General features: G+C 37.9%; 1 pseudogene; it reads left to right on the forward strand.

The window, feature by feature from the left end:
- Window positions 1-9,785: 9,785 nt before the first annotated feature.
- LOC129883798 (5S ribosomal RNA) lies at window positions 9,786-9,905 on the forward strand (annotated as a pseudogene).
- The last annotated feature ends 6,694 nt before the right edge of the window (window positions 9,906-16,599 follow it).

The raw sequence follows: 16,599 nt of genomic DNA on the forward strand, positions 1-16,599 counted from the left end.
GTAAATAGGAGATGTTAAGAATGGAGTTACTCCGGAGCTCACATCATATTTAACTTACAACTAAGACCTGCTAGAAAAGAAAGAGAGTAAACTCTATATAGTATGTACTTTCCTTCAGGTGGTCATTATATACATATCTCATACCCGGCCCATCCTAGGGCTCGGTGAAAAACTATGGCATCATAATCTCATTTTCATACCAAGTACATATTAAGAGAAAGGAAAGATAGTTTCCCATACACTACTCTTTAGCACGTAGAAGCCTTAACAGGCAATGCTCAATTCTTGTAGGGATGTCAACACCTAACTATAGTTAGGGATTATGAGGCGTACCTAGAGTTCTGGGAATGGAATTATCCCTACATTCCACATACAATTTACTTAAGTCGAAGACTTTCCAAAAGGAAAGAAAGATAGTTGTATGTACTTATACCAAAGCATGCCAAGAGAAAGCTTTACATACCTCGTACGAGTTACTCTTTGTCATATTCCCCTCGTCGTCCTTTGAACCTATTCAATATGGAAGTAATATGAATATCAACCCCTCTAAACTTTCCAGAACCTTCAGTTGCACCTTAGTATTCATGGAATCTATTTCCTTGTCCGTTTCCTCGACTAGTCCTTTAATTAGTTAAGGCGTTAACGCAAATTGGGAAGCACCTCCCCTATAACGTGCCCTATCCAAATTTTCAATCACACCCCTAGTAACTACAGCCAACCAACAAAACGAACCTGCAATCATATATACAAGCAATTCACACCAACATTACACAATAAAAACCCCAAACAACTCACTCAAAACTATCAAAATGTGAATTTTGGACAACTTACAGTCATGCATTGTCGCTTCGTTTCGAAGGAGTAATTGAGGGAAACAAGATTTATGTCCACCATGAATTCGGTACAAAAATATATGCCCAAAAACCCACAGCAGTCCATGTAAGATTTCCAAAACCAAAATCTGGGCAGTACCTCCCCTATACTTCATCACTCTTTTTCGAGCAGATAAAAGCAAAACTAGATTTTAAAGGCTAAATGAAAGTTATATACCTATGAAGTATATTTATAAAACATATTGAATCACTCGAAACAAAGATTTACAAAAGAATTTATACCACTATTACTAACAACAGTCCCTTCCAAAAATGGGTTTGTTTACTAGTTTTTAACATTTTCTCTCTTTGTTCTTTCAACTTTCTCTCAAGTTCCAAGCTGAAGAATTAATTCTGTAGACATAGTAAGATATATATAAACATCTCCATATGGTTGATGAACACCTTAGATAATTAATTCACGACAGAAAATTGGAACTTATGTTGAAAAGGAGCCATCCGTAGCTATGTTCCTTTTGGCTCAAACTTCTTTAGCTTTTGGCTAAGTTTTAAGGTAAGGAATGAATTCCTTAGTCACTTAACATACATATATAGGGTGTCTTTGGATGTGAAACATGTCATCCCAATAAGGTTATACGTGTCTAGCCCTTATTGGGCCACGTATGCATGCTGCCAATAAGATGTTGCCATGTGGCAGTGGCTGCCATGTTTCATCCTTTTCTCTTCCTCGTGGTTTCGTAATCTTATCTTATTTTTAGAACCCATGTAATCCTTGCTACTTAAACTCGATGGTACTCAAGTAGCTTAAGTGTGTAGGACTTCTAAGTTAGTAACTTACGTAGGTAATTCGAGTCCCATGACTCCTTACTTGGCCTCCAACTTCTTCCGACTTCTCATAACCCAATTTCCAATCTTCCCTACTATACGGTATCACATTCTCCTTTCTTTGGAGTTTTCTTATAACGTTGTAGACTATCCGGCTCACATAGTAACTTCTAATAAGCTTAAAAGACATTCCGAGATCAAGAGTGTGGATTGTAACATCCTTCCCCTATTTAGAACATTCATCCCCGAATGTTAAACAAAACTTCCCTTAGCACTTTATACAAATCGTAGGTAGATTCTTTACTATTTCCATAACACATACTTCTATCGAAGTACTTAACATATGAGTTTAAGGAGCTGGGGTTACCTGCAGACATCGGTAATAGGTGCGAATATTTGTGTTTCATGTTCTCTCCAGCTTCCCCGGATATTCTCTTTCTGGTTTTTGTTTTTCCATAGTATCTTGATGGAAGGCACGTCGTTAGTCTATAATCTTCTAGTTTGCCGATCTAAGATGGCGATAGGTTGTTCCTCGCAGGACTCTATTTCTTAGACATAATCTATAGAACATACCCTGGGTGGATTACCAGTACATTTGTGAAGTATTCGCACATACGTATTGGGCGTATGACTTCGTAATCAGGTGGTAATTCTAACTTACAGGCAATGTTGTCCATCCCATGAGCAACATAATAAGATCTAATACATTTCGGCTAAGTTTCCTTTTCTTACTGAATCTTATTACTCCCTTCCTAGGTAACCCTGTTATGAGCGCCTAATCATTAGTTTGAAGTCTGACTGTCGATGTCGATTAATTGAATATTACATGTACCTACTCTAGGCTGCTAGTTAACAGTTTGCTCAATTATGTCGGGTCCTTTTAGCTTAGTCTCTCTAACATCGCCCCATCCAATAGGGGGCCTACATGTCTTGATCTACCAATCTTGTATGGGCCATTGGGCTATTGAAGTAGTAATTATTATTATAGGTACCTTGATAAGTGATGGATAATTGTCCAAGCTACCTTTGAAGTTAACAAAACCAGCTCATGACACATCTTCTAGCGTTTATGTGGTACACTTTACCCTATTCATCAGGTTTGAGGGTAAAGTAGTGTACGAAGGCTTATGTGTCTTCCCAATTTCTTCGCGGACTGATTCTTGGTAGTTAACTGTAGCTTGGGCTCCTTCTTCTAGTATAATAGCTATGGGGACTCCGTAAGGTCCTACCACTCTTTTACTCTATAATTTTACACCTTCTTGGATAAGTAGGTAGCCTTTGATTGAAGGAACATGGGCTAATATCGTTAATCCCTAGGTAACATTCCCTCCAAAGTCATCTGTCGATGGAGTGCGAAGTGAGTCTTATAGCCATGGTCATATTGTGGAATTTTTGACCTGGTGTATTACTTCTTGTCTACCATAAATTACATCAACTGGTATGCTTACCTTTTGGGTTTTTCTTTTTCTCCCTCATAGTTGGCTTCCAAGTGGTGTTAAAATTCCTTCGCCCACTGGTCCATATAGCCATTCTGTGGTTTTCCTCTCATTAACTGGTACTATGTTGAAGAACTGTGGAATTTTAGTGCGTCATCGGTTAGCAATTAGCTAACCCTTCTCGTCTTTTAAGTCTTTTTTACAATACCCTCAACGTAACTTATATTACTCCAGGTACATAATCTGATATCATTTCTCCTCCGCTACTATTGCACTAAATTCCACCAGAAGTTAAAAGTTAAGCGTGCTTGGGCGAGAGTAATACTAGGATGGGTGACCTCCCTGGAAACTCTTCGTGTCGCGTTCCATTGTAATCCTTGCAATAATGTGCGGGGCACTCAACTTAGCTCTATATTTACCTCAGCGTTGTCTCGCGAGTCTTTATGTTTTGCCTTGTCCTTTCCTCTGTTATCTTGCAACCAGTATCGGGGTAGACCTTTAGTTCCACTATGACCATGTCCCCTTTTTTTGTCAGTTTGATTTAAATTCTCCTATTGTATTCACCTCTTTTTGTACGCACCCATTCATTAGGGTGGCTACTAAGTAGCGCTAAAGTTCATTCATATAGTGACCTTTAGAGACGCTTTGAGTTTTTTCCATTATTAGCTAGCATAGTTTTAAAGGAATTTGACATATAAGCTTGCCTATCCTATAGCAACCAGCTAATCCTGTCCGTCTTATTCAAACCATTTCACAATTTTCCTTACCCCCACTTGTAATCTTCTTGACACATTTTCGTGTCATTCTTTACCTTTACAAGGATATGAGAAGCTTTTCAACTTAACCTGAAAGATATCTTAGCATTGTTCCACTCGTCCCACCTTGTCGCACTTCTTTCTTTTCCCCTATTCACTCTATGTTCTTCTCATTTTCTACCATAAGAGGCTTTCTATTCCTTTGTCCTTGGCTATACATCTATCATAACATCATTTGCGACCAACTCTATAGCTAACATTTTGGCTTTTGGTCTAGCATGCTGTCATTATCTTTTGTAGTATACCTTGAGTTATTCGATATCCTTTCATTGCTATATTTTTTTGCTTTGATACATACCCACCTTCTAGCATTATGTTATTCCAGGTCTTGCTAAAAACTTCTTAACACTATCCTACATAGTGTTATAACTTCTATCCAATTATTGACAACTTCCAGATCCTTCTAACTTGGTTCAACAAAGGATCTTATTGAAGTTTAAGCATCCATCTCGAATATGTTGCCCCATCAATTGTCTTTATCTTACCCTTTTTGCAGTTTTCTAACTTGCTCCCCCCCTTTAGAGGGTACTCGTACTTTCATCTACTTGTACCTTGCTCTATATCTCTATTTCTAGTCTCAATTTCGTCCAATCTACTTGGTACTGCATCAGGTCCCTATCTTCCTATATATTTTACAACCTAGTTATCCACGTACGGAATCTTGGCTAAATTATCAAGCAATTGGAACCCTTCCATACATAATATGACATCTCCTTTATTAATTTGTACTTAAGTAATGGGACCTGTGGAACAACCCGTGTAAGGCCACATTTTACTTCTCTTCATCAAAATTTAACTAGTACTTATAGTCGTTGCAATTTCAATTAGGCGGTGCTAGTATTCCGATGATAATTGTTCAAGGTTCTTTTGAAATAGTGGCTTTACCCCAACCTATATCCTTTATTCCTTAAGGTGAATGTAGGTTACACCAATTATTCATTAAGTTTGTCGTCCTCGTGCCTTAAGGGTTCAACTATTTTTGGGGCGACGTTGTGTACATGCATAATTTCTTTATACATTACGCTCCATGCTCTTACTGTGTACTCAATGTAGGCTTTTAACTTAGTCAACGTATACTAAGTGCGCCTTACTAGGGGTCCTACTTTATCCTTGTATAATTGGATCACACCATTCAATTCATACTTACATATCCCCTTTTTAGTTTGTACTCACATTTAGTTCCTGACATCTCTTTGAGGTGCTTCAATCCGAAGATCTTTTCCCAATTAGTCGATGGAGGACTATCAACTTTTATCGTAAACCATTTTCCAACCATTGTTGGAAGAAACCAGAATCTCTGAAACATCACAGTACTTCTTTAAATACTTGACCTACCTGGTATCCTTCCGAGTTTATCCTCGAGTTATGAATAACTTATCTAATTTACAATTAGGAGTTAAGGGCTTGGTACTTTCAAAAAGAGTGAATCTCAATTACTGGATATCCTACCCTTCAACCAGAGCTTCTCTTTTCTTTCTACAGCACCATTACAGCTAGAGATACTACGATTCGAACTGTATTGCTCAAACAGACTTTTTTTTTTCTGAAATATACTTCCTCAAGTAAAAAGGATGTCCCTCATTGACGACCTAAAGGTTACCTCTTACAGATTTAGTTAACCATAATGGGGGTACTTGGTATCAACCTCCAAGACATATTACGACTCTATGTTTCATTCCCTTTTCTTGTTTTGGGAAAATTTCGGCAAAGTTTCCTCTATACTCATTACTTATCCCAAAACCTGCACACAGAAAATACCAACAACGTCTCATAGGGCCAACATATATATATATTTATATCATATCACAGCCACATAGGGCTTTCAATATCACCTCATATCGCAGCCACATAGGGCTTTCAATATCAACAATAGTATAAAAATAATTGACTTACCTCGTATGTCTAACTTTGAACTTTATCTTCCGTACCTTTCCTTTACTTACCTGCATGCTTCCTAATATCCCATGTCGTCAGTTACTTCCTTTGGTTGATGTCGTCCTTTTGTTAAGATCCAAGGTTAGTATAAGGAACTGTCCTATGACTCGGATCTATAGCACAATATCAGATGTAAAATAAAGGTAACATCCTAAATGCCCTGTAGCTTCCTATTAATAGATGTGGTGCGCAATCTAAGGACGAACTGCTCTGATACCACTTCTGTCATGACCCAACCCTGTAGGCCACGACTGGGTTCCGACCTGGACCCCCCCGTATACCTAACTATCAGCTGTGGTCAAATTGAACTATAAATAAAACAATATCAAGTAACAGAGCCCCATTGGGCGATAATATTTTCATTAACCTATTGCCCTTTTCATTTGTGTCGTAATATGAAAGGACATGCAAGCCGACAAGGCTTTCATAACATAATAACATATACCATACATCATGTAGACCCAGCTGAATTAAACTGATATACACAGCCCACGTGTACATTTGGTATCTTTTTAACATACAGAAATTTCTAGGGAAATAGTTTAACTACTATCAGAGTTCGATATTCAAAATTAAATAGGAGATGTTAAGAATGGAGTTAATCCGGAGCTCACATCATATTTAACTTACAACTAAGACATGCTAGAAAAGAAAGAGAGTAAACTCTATATAGTCTGTACTTTCCTTCAGGTGGTCATTATATACATATCTCATACTCGGCCCATCCTGGGGCTCGGTGAACAACTATGGCATCATAATCTCATTTTCATACCAAGTACATATCAAGATAAAGGAAAGATAGTTTCCCATACACTACTCTTTAGCACGTAAAAGCCTTAATAGGCAATACTCAATTCTTGTAGGGATGTCAACACCTAACTATAGTTAGGGATTATGAGGCGTACCTAGAGTTCTGGGAATGGAATTATCCCCACATTCCACATACAATTCACTTAAGTCTAAGACTTGCCAAAAGGAAAGAAAGATAGTTGTAAGTACTTATACCAAAGCATGCCAAGAGAAAGCTTTACATACCTCGTACCAGTTACTCTTTGTCATGTTCCCCACATCGTCCTTTGAACCTATTCAATATGGAAGTAATATGAATATCAACCCCTCTGGACTTTCCAGAACCTTCAGTTGTACCTCCCCTATATCAACCCCTCTGGACTTTCCTCGACAAGTCCTTTAATTAGTTAAGGCGTTAACGAAAATTGGGCAGCACCTCCCCTATAACGTGCCCTATCCAAATTTCCAATACATCCCTAGTAACTACAGCCAACCAACAACAACAACCTGCAACATATATACAAGCAATTCACACCAATATTACAAAATACAAACCCCAAACAACTCACTCAAAACTATCAAAACGTGAATTTTAGACAACTTATTATCATGCATTGTCGCTTTATTTCGAAGGGGTAATTGAGGGAAACAGGATTTATGTCCACCTTGAATTCAGTACAAAAATATATGCCCAAAATACCCACAGCAGTCCATGTAAGATTTCCAAAGCCAAAATCTAGGCAGTACCTCCCCTATACTTCATCACCCTTTTTCGGGGAGATAAAAACAAAACTAGATTTTAAAGGCTAAATGAAAGTTATATACCTATGAAGTATATTTATAAAACATATTGAATCACTCGAAAGGAATATTTACAAAATAAATTATACCAATATTACTAACAACAGTCCCTTCCAAAAATGGGTTTGTTAACTAGTTCTTAACATTTTCTCTCTTTGTTCTTTCAACTTTCTCTCAAGTTCTAACCTGAAGAATTAATTTTGTAGACATAGTAAGATATATATAAACATCTCCATATGGTGGATGAACACCTTAGATAATTAATTCACGACAGAAAATTGTAACTTATGTTGAAAAGGAGCCATCCGTAGCTATGTTCCTTTCGGCTCAAACTTCTTCAGCTTTTGACTAAGTTTTACGGTAAGGAATGAATTCCTTAGTCACTTAACATACATATATAGGGTGTCTTTGGAGGTGAAATGTGTAATCTCAATAGGGTGACACGTGTCTAGCCCTTATTGGGCCACATATGCATGCTGCCAATAAGATGTTGCCACGTGGCAGTGGCTGCCATGTGTCATCCTTTACTCTTCCTCGTGGGTTCGTAATCTCGTCTTATTTTTAGAACCCATGTAATCCTTGCTACTTAAGCTCGATTGTACTTAAGTAGCGTAAGTGTGTTGGACTTCTAACTTAGTAACTTACGTAGGTAATTCGAGTCCCGCGACTCCTTACTTGGCCTTCAACTTCTTCTGACTTCTCATAACCTTATTTCCAATCTTCCCTACTATGAGGTATCACATTCTCCTTTCCTTGGAGTTCTCTAATAACGTTATAGACTATACGGCTCACATAGTAACTTGTAATAAGCTTAAGAGACATTTCGAGATTAAGAGTGTGGATTGTAACATCCTTCCCCCCTTTAGAATATTCGTCCCCAAATGTTAAAAAAAACTTCCCTTATCACTTTATACAAATCGTTGGGAGATTCTTTATTATTTCCATAACACATACTTCTATCGAAGTACTTAATATACGAGTTTCAGGAGCTGGGGTTACCTACAAACATCGGTAATAGGTGTGAATATTTGTGTTTCATGTTATCTCCAGCTTCCCCGTTCATCCTCTTACTGGGTTTTTTTTTGCCACAGTATCTTGATGGAAGGCACGTCATTAGTCTATAATCTTCTAGTTTGTCGATCTAAGATGGCGATAGGTTGTTCCTCGCAGAACTCTATTTCTTAGACATCATCTATAGAACATACCCTGGGTGGATTACCAGTATATTTGTGAAGTATCCGCACATACGTATTAGGCGTATGACTTCGTAATCAGGTGGAAAGTCTAACTTACAGGCAATGTTGTCCATCCCATGAGCAACTGAATAAGATTTAATACATTTCGCTTAAGTTTCCTTTTCATACTGAATCTTATTACTCCCTTCCTGGGTAACCCTATTATAAGCGCCTAATCATTAGTTTGAAGTATGACTGTCAATGTCGATTAATTGAATATTACATGTGCCAACTCTAGGCTACTAGTTAATAGTTTGCTCAATTATGTCGGGTCCTTTTAGCTTAGTCTCTCTAATATCGCCCCATCTAATAGGGGGCCTACACGTCTTGCTCTACCAATCTTGTACAGGCCATTGGGATACTGATGTAGTAATTATTATTATAGGTACCTTGATATGTGATGGATAATAGTCCAAGCTACCTTTGAAGTTAACAACACTAGCTCATGATACATCTTCTAGCGTTTAAGTGGTACGTTTTAGCCTATTCATCAGGTTTGAGGGTAAAGTAGTGTACGAAGGCTTATGTGTCTTCCCAATTTCTTTGCGGACTGATTCTTGGTAGTTAACTGTAACTTGGGCTCTTTCTTCTAGGATAATAGCTATGGGGACTCCATAAGGTCCTACCACTCTTTTACTCTATAATTTTACACCTTCTCGGCTGAGTAGGTAGCCTTTGATTGAAGGAACATGGGCTAATATCGTTAATCCCTAGGTAACATTCCCTCCAAAGTCATCTGTCGACGGAGTGCGAAGTGAGTCTTGTAGCCATGTTCATATTGTGGAATTTTCGACCTAGTGTATTACTTCATGTCTACCATAAATTACATCAACTAGTATGCTTACCTTTTGAATTTTGCTTTTTCTCCCTCATAGTTGGCTTCCAAGTGGTGTCAAAATTCCTTCGCCCACTGGTCCATATAGCCATTTTGTGGTTTGCCTCTCATTAACTGGTACTATGTTGAAGAACTGTGGCATTCGAGTGCGTCGTCGGTTAGCAATTAGCTAACCCTTCTTGTCTCTTAAGTCCTTTTTACAATACCCTCAACGTAACTTATAGTACTCCAGGTACATAATCTGATATCGTTTCTCCTCCGCTAGTTCAGATTCTTCCATCTTGCGCGACCACACCCGCACTATCGCACTAAATTCCACCAGAATTTAGAAGTTAAGCGTGCTTGGGCGAGAGTAATACTAGGATGGGTGACCTCCCTGGAAACTCTTCGTGTCGCATTTCATTGTAATCCTTGAATTAATGTGTGGGGCACTCAACTTAGCTCTATATTTACCTCAGCGTTGTCTCGCGAGTCTTTATGTTTTGCCTTGTCCTTTCCTCTTTAACTTGCAACCAGTATCGAGGTAGACCTTTAGTTCCACATGCCCATGTCCCCTTTTTTTGGTCAGTTTGATTTAACTTCTCCTATTGTATTCACCCCTTTTTGTACGCACTCATTCATTAGGGTGGATACTAACTAGCGCTAAAGTTCATTCATATAGTGGCCTTTAGAGCCGCTTTGAGTTTTGTCCATTATTAGCTGGCATAGTTTTAAAGGAATTTGACATATAAGCTTGCCTATCCTATAGCAACCAGCTAATCTTGTCCATCTTATTCAAACCATTTAACAATCTTCCTTACCCCCGCTTGTAATCTTCTTGACATATTTTTGTGTCATTCTTTACCTTTACAAGGATATGAGAAGGTTTTCAACTTAACCTGAAAGATATCTTAGCATTGTTCCACTCGTCCCACCTTGTCGAACTTCTTTCTTTTCCCCTATTCACTCTCTGTTCTTCTCATTTTCTACCACAAGAGGATTTTTATTCCTTTGTCCTTGGCTATACATCTATCATAACATCATTTGCGATTAACTCTATAGCTAATATTTTTGCTTTTGGTCTAGCATGCTGTCATTATCTTTTGTAGTATCCCTTGAGTTATTCGATATCCTTTCATTGCTATATTCTTTTGCTTTTATACGTACCCACCTTCTAGCGTTATGTTATTCTAGGTCTTGCTAGAAACTTCTTAACACTATCCTGCATAGCATTCTAACTTCTATCCAATTAGTGACAACTTCCAGATCCTTCTAACTTGGTTCAACAAAGGATCTTATTGAAGTTTAAGCATCCATCTAGAACATATTGCCCCATCAATTGCCTTTATCTTACCCTTTGCAGTTTTCTAACTTGCTCCCCCCCTTTAGAGGCTACTCCTACTTTCATCTACTTGTACCTTGCTCTATGTCTCTATGTCCAGTCTCAATTTTGTCCAATCTACTTGGTACTACATCAGGTCTCCGTCTTCTTGTATATTTTACAACCTGGTTATCCACGTACGGAATCTTGGCTAAATTATCAAGCAATTGGAACCCTTCCATACATAATACGACATCTCCTCTATTAATTTGTACTTAAGTAATGGGACATATGGAACAACCCGTGTAAGGACATATTTTACTTCTCTTCATCAAAATTTAACTAGTACTTGTAGTCGTTGCAATTTCAATTAGGCGGTGCTAGTATTCCGACGATAATTGTTCAAGGTTCTTTTGAAATAGTGGCTTTACCCCAACCTATATCCTTTATTCCTTAGGGTGAATGTAGGTTACACCAATTATTCCTTAAGTTTGTCATCCTCGTCCCTTAAGGGTTCCACTATTTTTGGGGAGACATTGTGCACATGCATAATTTCTTTATACATTACGCTCCATGCTCTTACTGCGTACTCAATGTAGGCTTTTAACTTAGTCAACGTATACTAAGTGCGCCTTACTAGTGGTCTTACTTTATCCTTGTATAATTGGATCACACCGTTCAATTCATACTTACATATCCCCATTTTAGTTCGTACTCACATTCAGTTCCTGACATCTCTTTGAGGTGCTTCAATCCGAAGATCTTTTCCCAATTAGTCGATGGAGGACTATCAACTTTTATCGTAAACCATTTTCCAACCATTATTGGAAGAAACCAGAATCTCTGAAACATCACAATACTTCTTTAAATACTTGACCTACCTGGTCTCCTTCCGAGTTTATCCTCGAGTTATGAATAACTTATCTAATTTACAATTAGGAGTTAAGGGCTTGGTACTTTCAAAAAGAGTGAATCTCAATTACTGGATATCCTACCCTTCAACCAGAGCTTCTCTTTTCTTTCTACAGCACCATTACGGTTAGAGATACTACGGTTCGAACTGTATTGTTCAAACAGACTTTTGTTTTTTCGAAATATACTTCCTCAAATAAAAAGGGTGTCCCTCATTAATGACCTAAAGGGTACCACTTACAAATTTGGTTAACCATAATGGGGTTACGTGGTATCAAACTCCAAGACATATTACGACTCTATGTTTCATTCCCTTTTCTTGTTTTGGGAAAATTTCGACAGAGTTTCCTCTATACTCATTACTTATCCCAAAACCTGCATGCAGAAAATACCAATAATGTCTCATAGGGCCAATACATATATATATTTATATCATATCACAGCCACACAGGGATTTCAATATCACCTCATATCGCAGCCATACAGGGCTTTCTATATCAATAATAGTATAAAAATAATGGACTTACCTCATATGTCTAACTTTGAACTTTATCTTCCGTACCTTTCCTTTACTTACCTGCGTGCTTCGTAATGTCCCATGTCATCAATTACTTTCTTTGGTTGATGTCGTCCTTCTGTTAAGATCCAAGGTTAGTATAAGGAATCGTCCTATGACTCGGATCTATAGCACAATCTCAGATGTAAAATAAAGGTAACATCCTAAATGCCTTGTAGCTTCTTGTTTATGGATATGGTGTGCAACACATCGATAACCAAGACTCTACTAGACACGGTCTACAGATAATCCAAGGACGAACTACTCTGATAACACTTCTATTACGACCCAACCCCGTAGGCCACGACTGGGGTCCGACCTAGACCCCCCATATACCTTACTATCAGCTATGGTCAAATTGAACTATAAATAAAACAATATCAAGTAATAGAGCCCCATTGGGCGATAATATTTTCATTAACCTATATCCCTTTTCATTTGTGTCATAACATGAAAGGACATGCAAGCCGACATGACTTTAATAACATAATAACATATACCATACATCATGTAGACCCAGCTGAATTAAAGTAATATACACAACCCACGTATACTATCTGCAGACCTCTAAAAATATTAACGATAATATATGGCGGGGATAGGGCCCCCACCGTACCCCTGAATATACAAAATAATTTTATACATCAGTGGACACTATCAAAAACTAGGCTCTGATAAAATGGAACCTCTTCCAGCTAAGCTGACCAAAATCCTAAGCTGACGGACTCCAAAACCTGTATCTGTACCTGTGGGCATAAAATGTAGCCCCCCAAAGAAAGGCGGTCAGTACGATATAAGTACTGAGTATATAAAACATAATATAATACAACTGGAGGTATACCCAAAATAAAGAAGCAGGGGAACAAATTACCAAATTAGATGCCTGCACCTGTACGCTGTGAATTACAAAAACATGCATGTTCAAATTATATCATATAGCCGGCCCTATTAGGGGTCCAGTTGATACACTTGTAAGATCATCACAACCCACTTCCATCACCACCTTATTACAACACATCATATATATATATACATACGTATCTCAGCCCTCTAGTGAGGGGCTCGGTGGGCAATATAGTGAATTATGCACGATTACTATTCTCAGCTTGGGACTTAGTGAAAGAAGTGCTACAGTATACATGAGTAGAGTAGTGAGCAACTATATGCAGTTTAAATCATTATTGGAGACTCAATAGAATAAGAAAGTTAAGCTTTTGTTTGAGGACCCGAATAACGGTGTAGTCATCTCGAATGTCCTCTAAATGCCATTATGGGAAGCCTTAAAAGTAATCTCAGGGACCCTAGATATGTATTAACATAGGGCCAAATCATTTATGGAATAAAAAACACTTAGTCTAGTATAGTCTTTAAGACTTGGAGCCTGTACATTTGGTACTTTTTTAACATACAGAAATTTCCAAGGAAATAGTTCAACTACTATCAGAGTTCGATATTCAAAAGTAAATAGGATATGTTAAGAATGGAGTTACTCCGGAGCTCACATCATATTTAACTTACAACTAAGACATGCCAGAAAAGAAAGAGAGTAAACTCTATATAGTCTGTACTTTTCTTCAGGTGGTCATTATATACATATCTCATACCCGGCCTATCCTAGGGCTCAGTGAACAACTATGGAATCATAATCTCATTTTCATACCAAGTACATATCAAGAGAAAAGAAAGATAGTTTCCCATACACTACTCTTTAGCACGTAGAAGCCTTAACAAGCAATGCTCAATTCTTGTAGGGGTGTCAACACCTAACTGTAGTTAGGGATTATGAGGCATACCTGAAGTTTTGGGAATGGATTTATCCCCACATTCCACATACAATTCACTTACGTCTAAAACTTGCCAAAAGGAAAGAAAGATAGTTGTACGTACTTATACCAAAGCATGCCAAGAGAAAGCTTCAAATACCTCGTATGAGTTACTCTTTGTCATGTTCACCTTTTCTTCCTTTGAACCTATTCAACATGTAAGTAATACGAATATCAACCCTCTGGACTTTCCAGGACCTTCAGTTGCACCTTAGTATTCGTGGAATCTATTTCCTTGTCCGTTTCCTTGACTAGTCCTTTAATTAGTTAAGGCATTAATGAAAATTGGGCAGTACCTCCCCTATAATATGCCCTAATCAAATTTCCAATCACACCCCTAGTAACTACAGAAAACAAACAACAACAACCTACAACATATATACAAGCAATTCACACTAGCATTACACAATACAAACCTCAAACAACTCACTCAAAACTATCAAAACGTGAATTCTAGACATCTTACTGTCTTGCATTGTCGCTTCATTTCGAAGGGGTAACTAAGGGAAACGGGATTTATGTTCTCCATGAAAGTTATAGACATGTGTCTTAGGGTCGCATATAATTTAGAATCACCCCTACATCAATTCTGTACAAAAGGATATGCCCAAAATACCCACAGCAGTCTGTGTAAGATTTCCAAAACCAAAATTTGGGCAGTACCTCCTCTATACTTCATCACCCTCTTTCGAGTAGATAAAAGAAAAACTGGATTTTAAAGACTAGATGAAAGTTATATAAATATGAAGTATATTTCCAAAACACATTGAATCATTCGAAATGAAGCTGTGCACAAGAAGTTATACAAATATTACTAACAACAGTCTCTTCCAAAAATGGGTTTGTTAACTAGTTCTTAACATTTTCTCTCTTTGTTCTTTCAACTTTATCTCAAGTTCCAAGATGAAGAAATAATTCCGTAGACATCTTAAGATACATATATACATCTCCATGTGTTTGATGAACACCATAGATAATTAATTCATGGAGGAAAATTGGAGCTTACCTTGAAAAGGATCCATCCGTAGCTATGTTCCTTTGCTCTCAAACTTTTTCAGCTTTTGGCTAAGTTTTAAGGTAAGGAATGAATTCCTTAGCCACTTAACATACATATATATGGTGTCTTTGGAGGTGACACATGTCATCCCAATAGGGTGACACGTGTCTAGCCCTTATTGGGCCACGTATGCATGCTGCCAATAGGGTGCTGCCATGTGGTAGTGGGGTCCACCTCCCCCAAGCAGGTGGGTCACCTTCTTGCTTGAGGTTCTGCCATGTGTCTTATTCCTAGGCTTCCACATGTCATGCTTTTCTCTTCCTCGTGGGTTTGTAATCTCATCTTATTTTAAGAACCCGTGTAATCCTTGCTAGTTAAGCTTGACGGTACTCAAGTAGCTTAAGTGTGTAGGACTTCTAAGTTAGTAACTTACGTAGGTAATTCAAGTCCCACGACTCCTTACTTGGCCTCCAACTTCTTCCGACTTCTCATAACCCTATTTCCAACCTTCCCTACTATGGGCTATCACATTCTACTTTCCTTGGAGTTGTTTAATAATGTTGTAGACTATCCAGCTCACACAGTAACTTCTAAGAAGCTTAAGAGTCATTCCGAGATCAAGAGTGTGGGGTGTAACAATCTACAAACTTCTAGAGAAAAAAAGAAGAGAAAAGAAACTTTGAGCTAGAGAAGAGAGAGCCCCGGGTTGGAGAAAACAAAGGGTAAGTCCTCTGATTTCATTCCGTAAACTAATTATATAGGGTATACCACGATAATATGAAGGTTTTATTAATGTAAATTTATGATTTGCGGCAGCACCAAAAGGACAACAAGCAGCCACAAAGTTTTAGTCGCGCTATAAGAACTTCCGAGGTGAGTTTTGGCGAGTTTGGCGAGTTTCGGGAAAGGTAAGGTTTTCCCTTTCAAATTGGAGTTTATGATGATGTTATGAGGTATATTACATGTCTTAAATAAGGTTGTAAGTGGAAAAATAGCATAAGGAATTTTGACGTTAGAAATGAACTAAATTGAAGTCGTTATAGTTAAATCGAAGTCGGGTAGTGTGTTGTGATTGTGGTGCTACGGTTGCAGCTGGTTTGATTGCGTGGTTAAGGTATGGAAGGTGTTTTTAAAAGGGTGTGGGTTCTTCTTATTTCATCCACACGACCCTCTATTTCATATTGTTAAAGGTTTTACGAAATAAAGATTAAAAACTCTATTTTGGTATCGTAGTTAAGCGAGTTGTTTGGAGTTTGTATTGTGTAAAGTTGAAGTGATTTACTTGTAAATATGCTGCTGGTTGTTGTTGTTCGTATTTTCGTTTATATTTTGTCCGAGTTAAAATCTCGGGGATGTTGAAGTTATATGGGAGATGCTGCCCAATTTTTGATAACTTCGGAGCTAGTAGTAAGCTAGTTAAGGGAAAGGGATAAGGAAATGATTCCTATGGATACGTGGTTGTACAATTGGAAATTTGAAAGTGAAAGGTTATTAATCGTAGTATTAC

The sequence above is a fragment of the Solanum dulcamara genome, chromosome 3 (genome assembly GCF_947179165.1).
Source record: "Solanum dulcamara chromosome 3, daSolDulc1.2, whole genome shotgun sequence".
Classification (NCBI taxonomy): domain Eukaryota; kingdom Viridiplantae; phylum Streptophyta; class Magnoliopsida; order Solanales; family Solanaceae; genus Solanum; species Solanum dulcamara.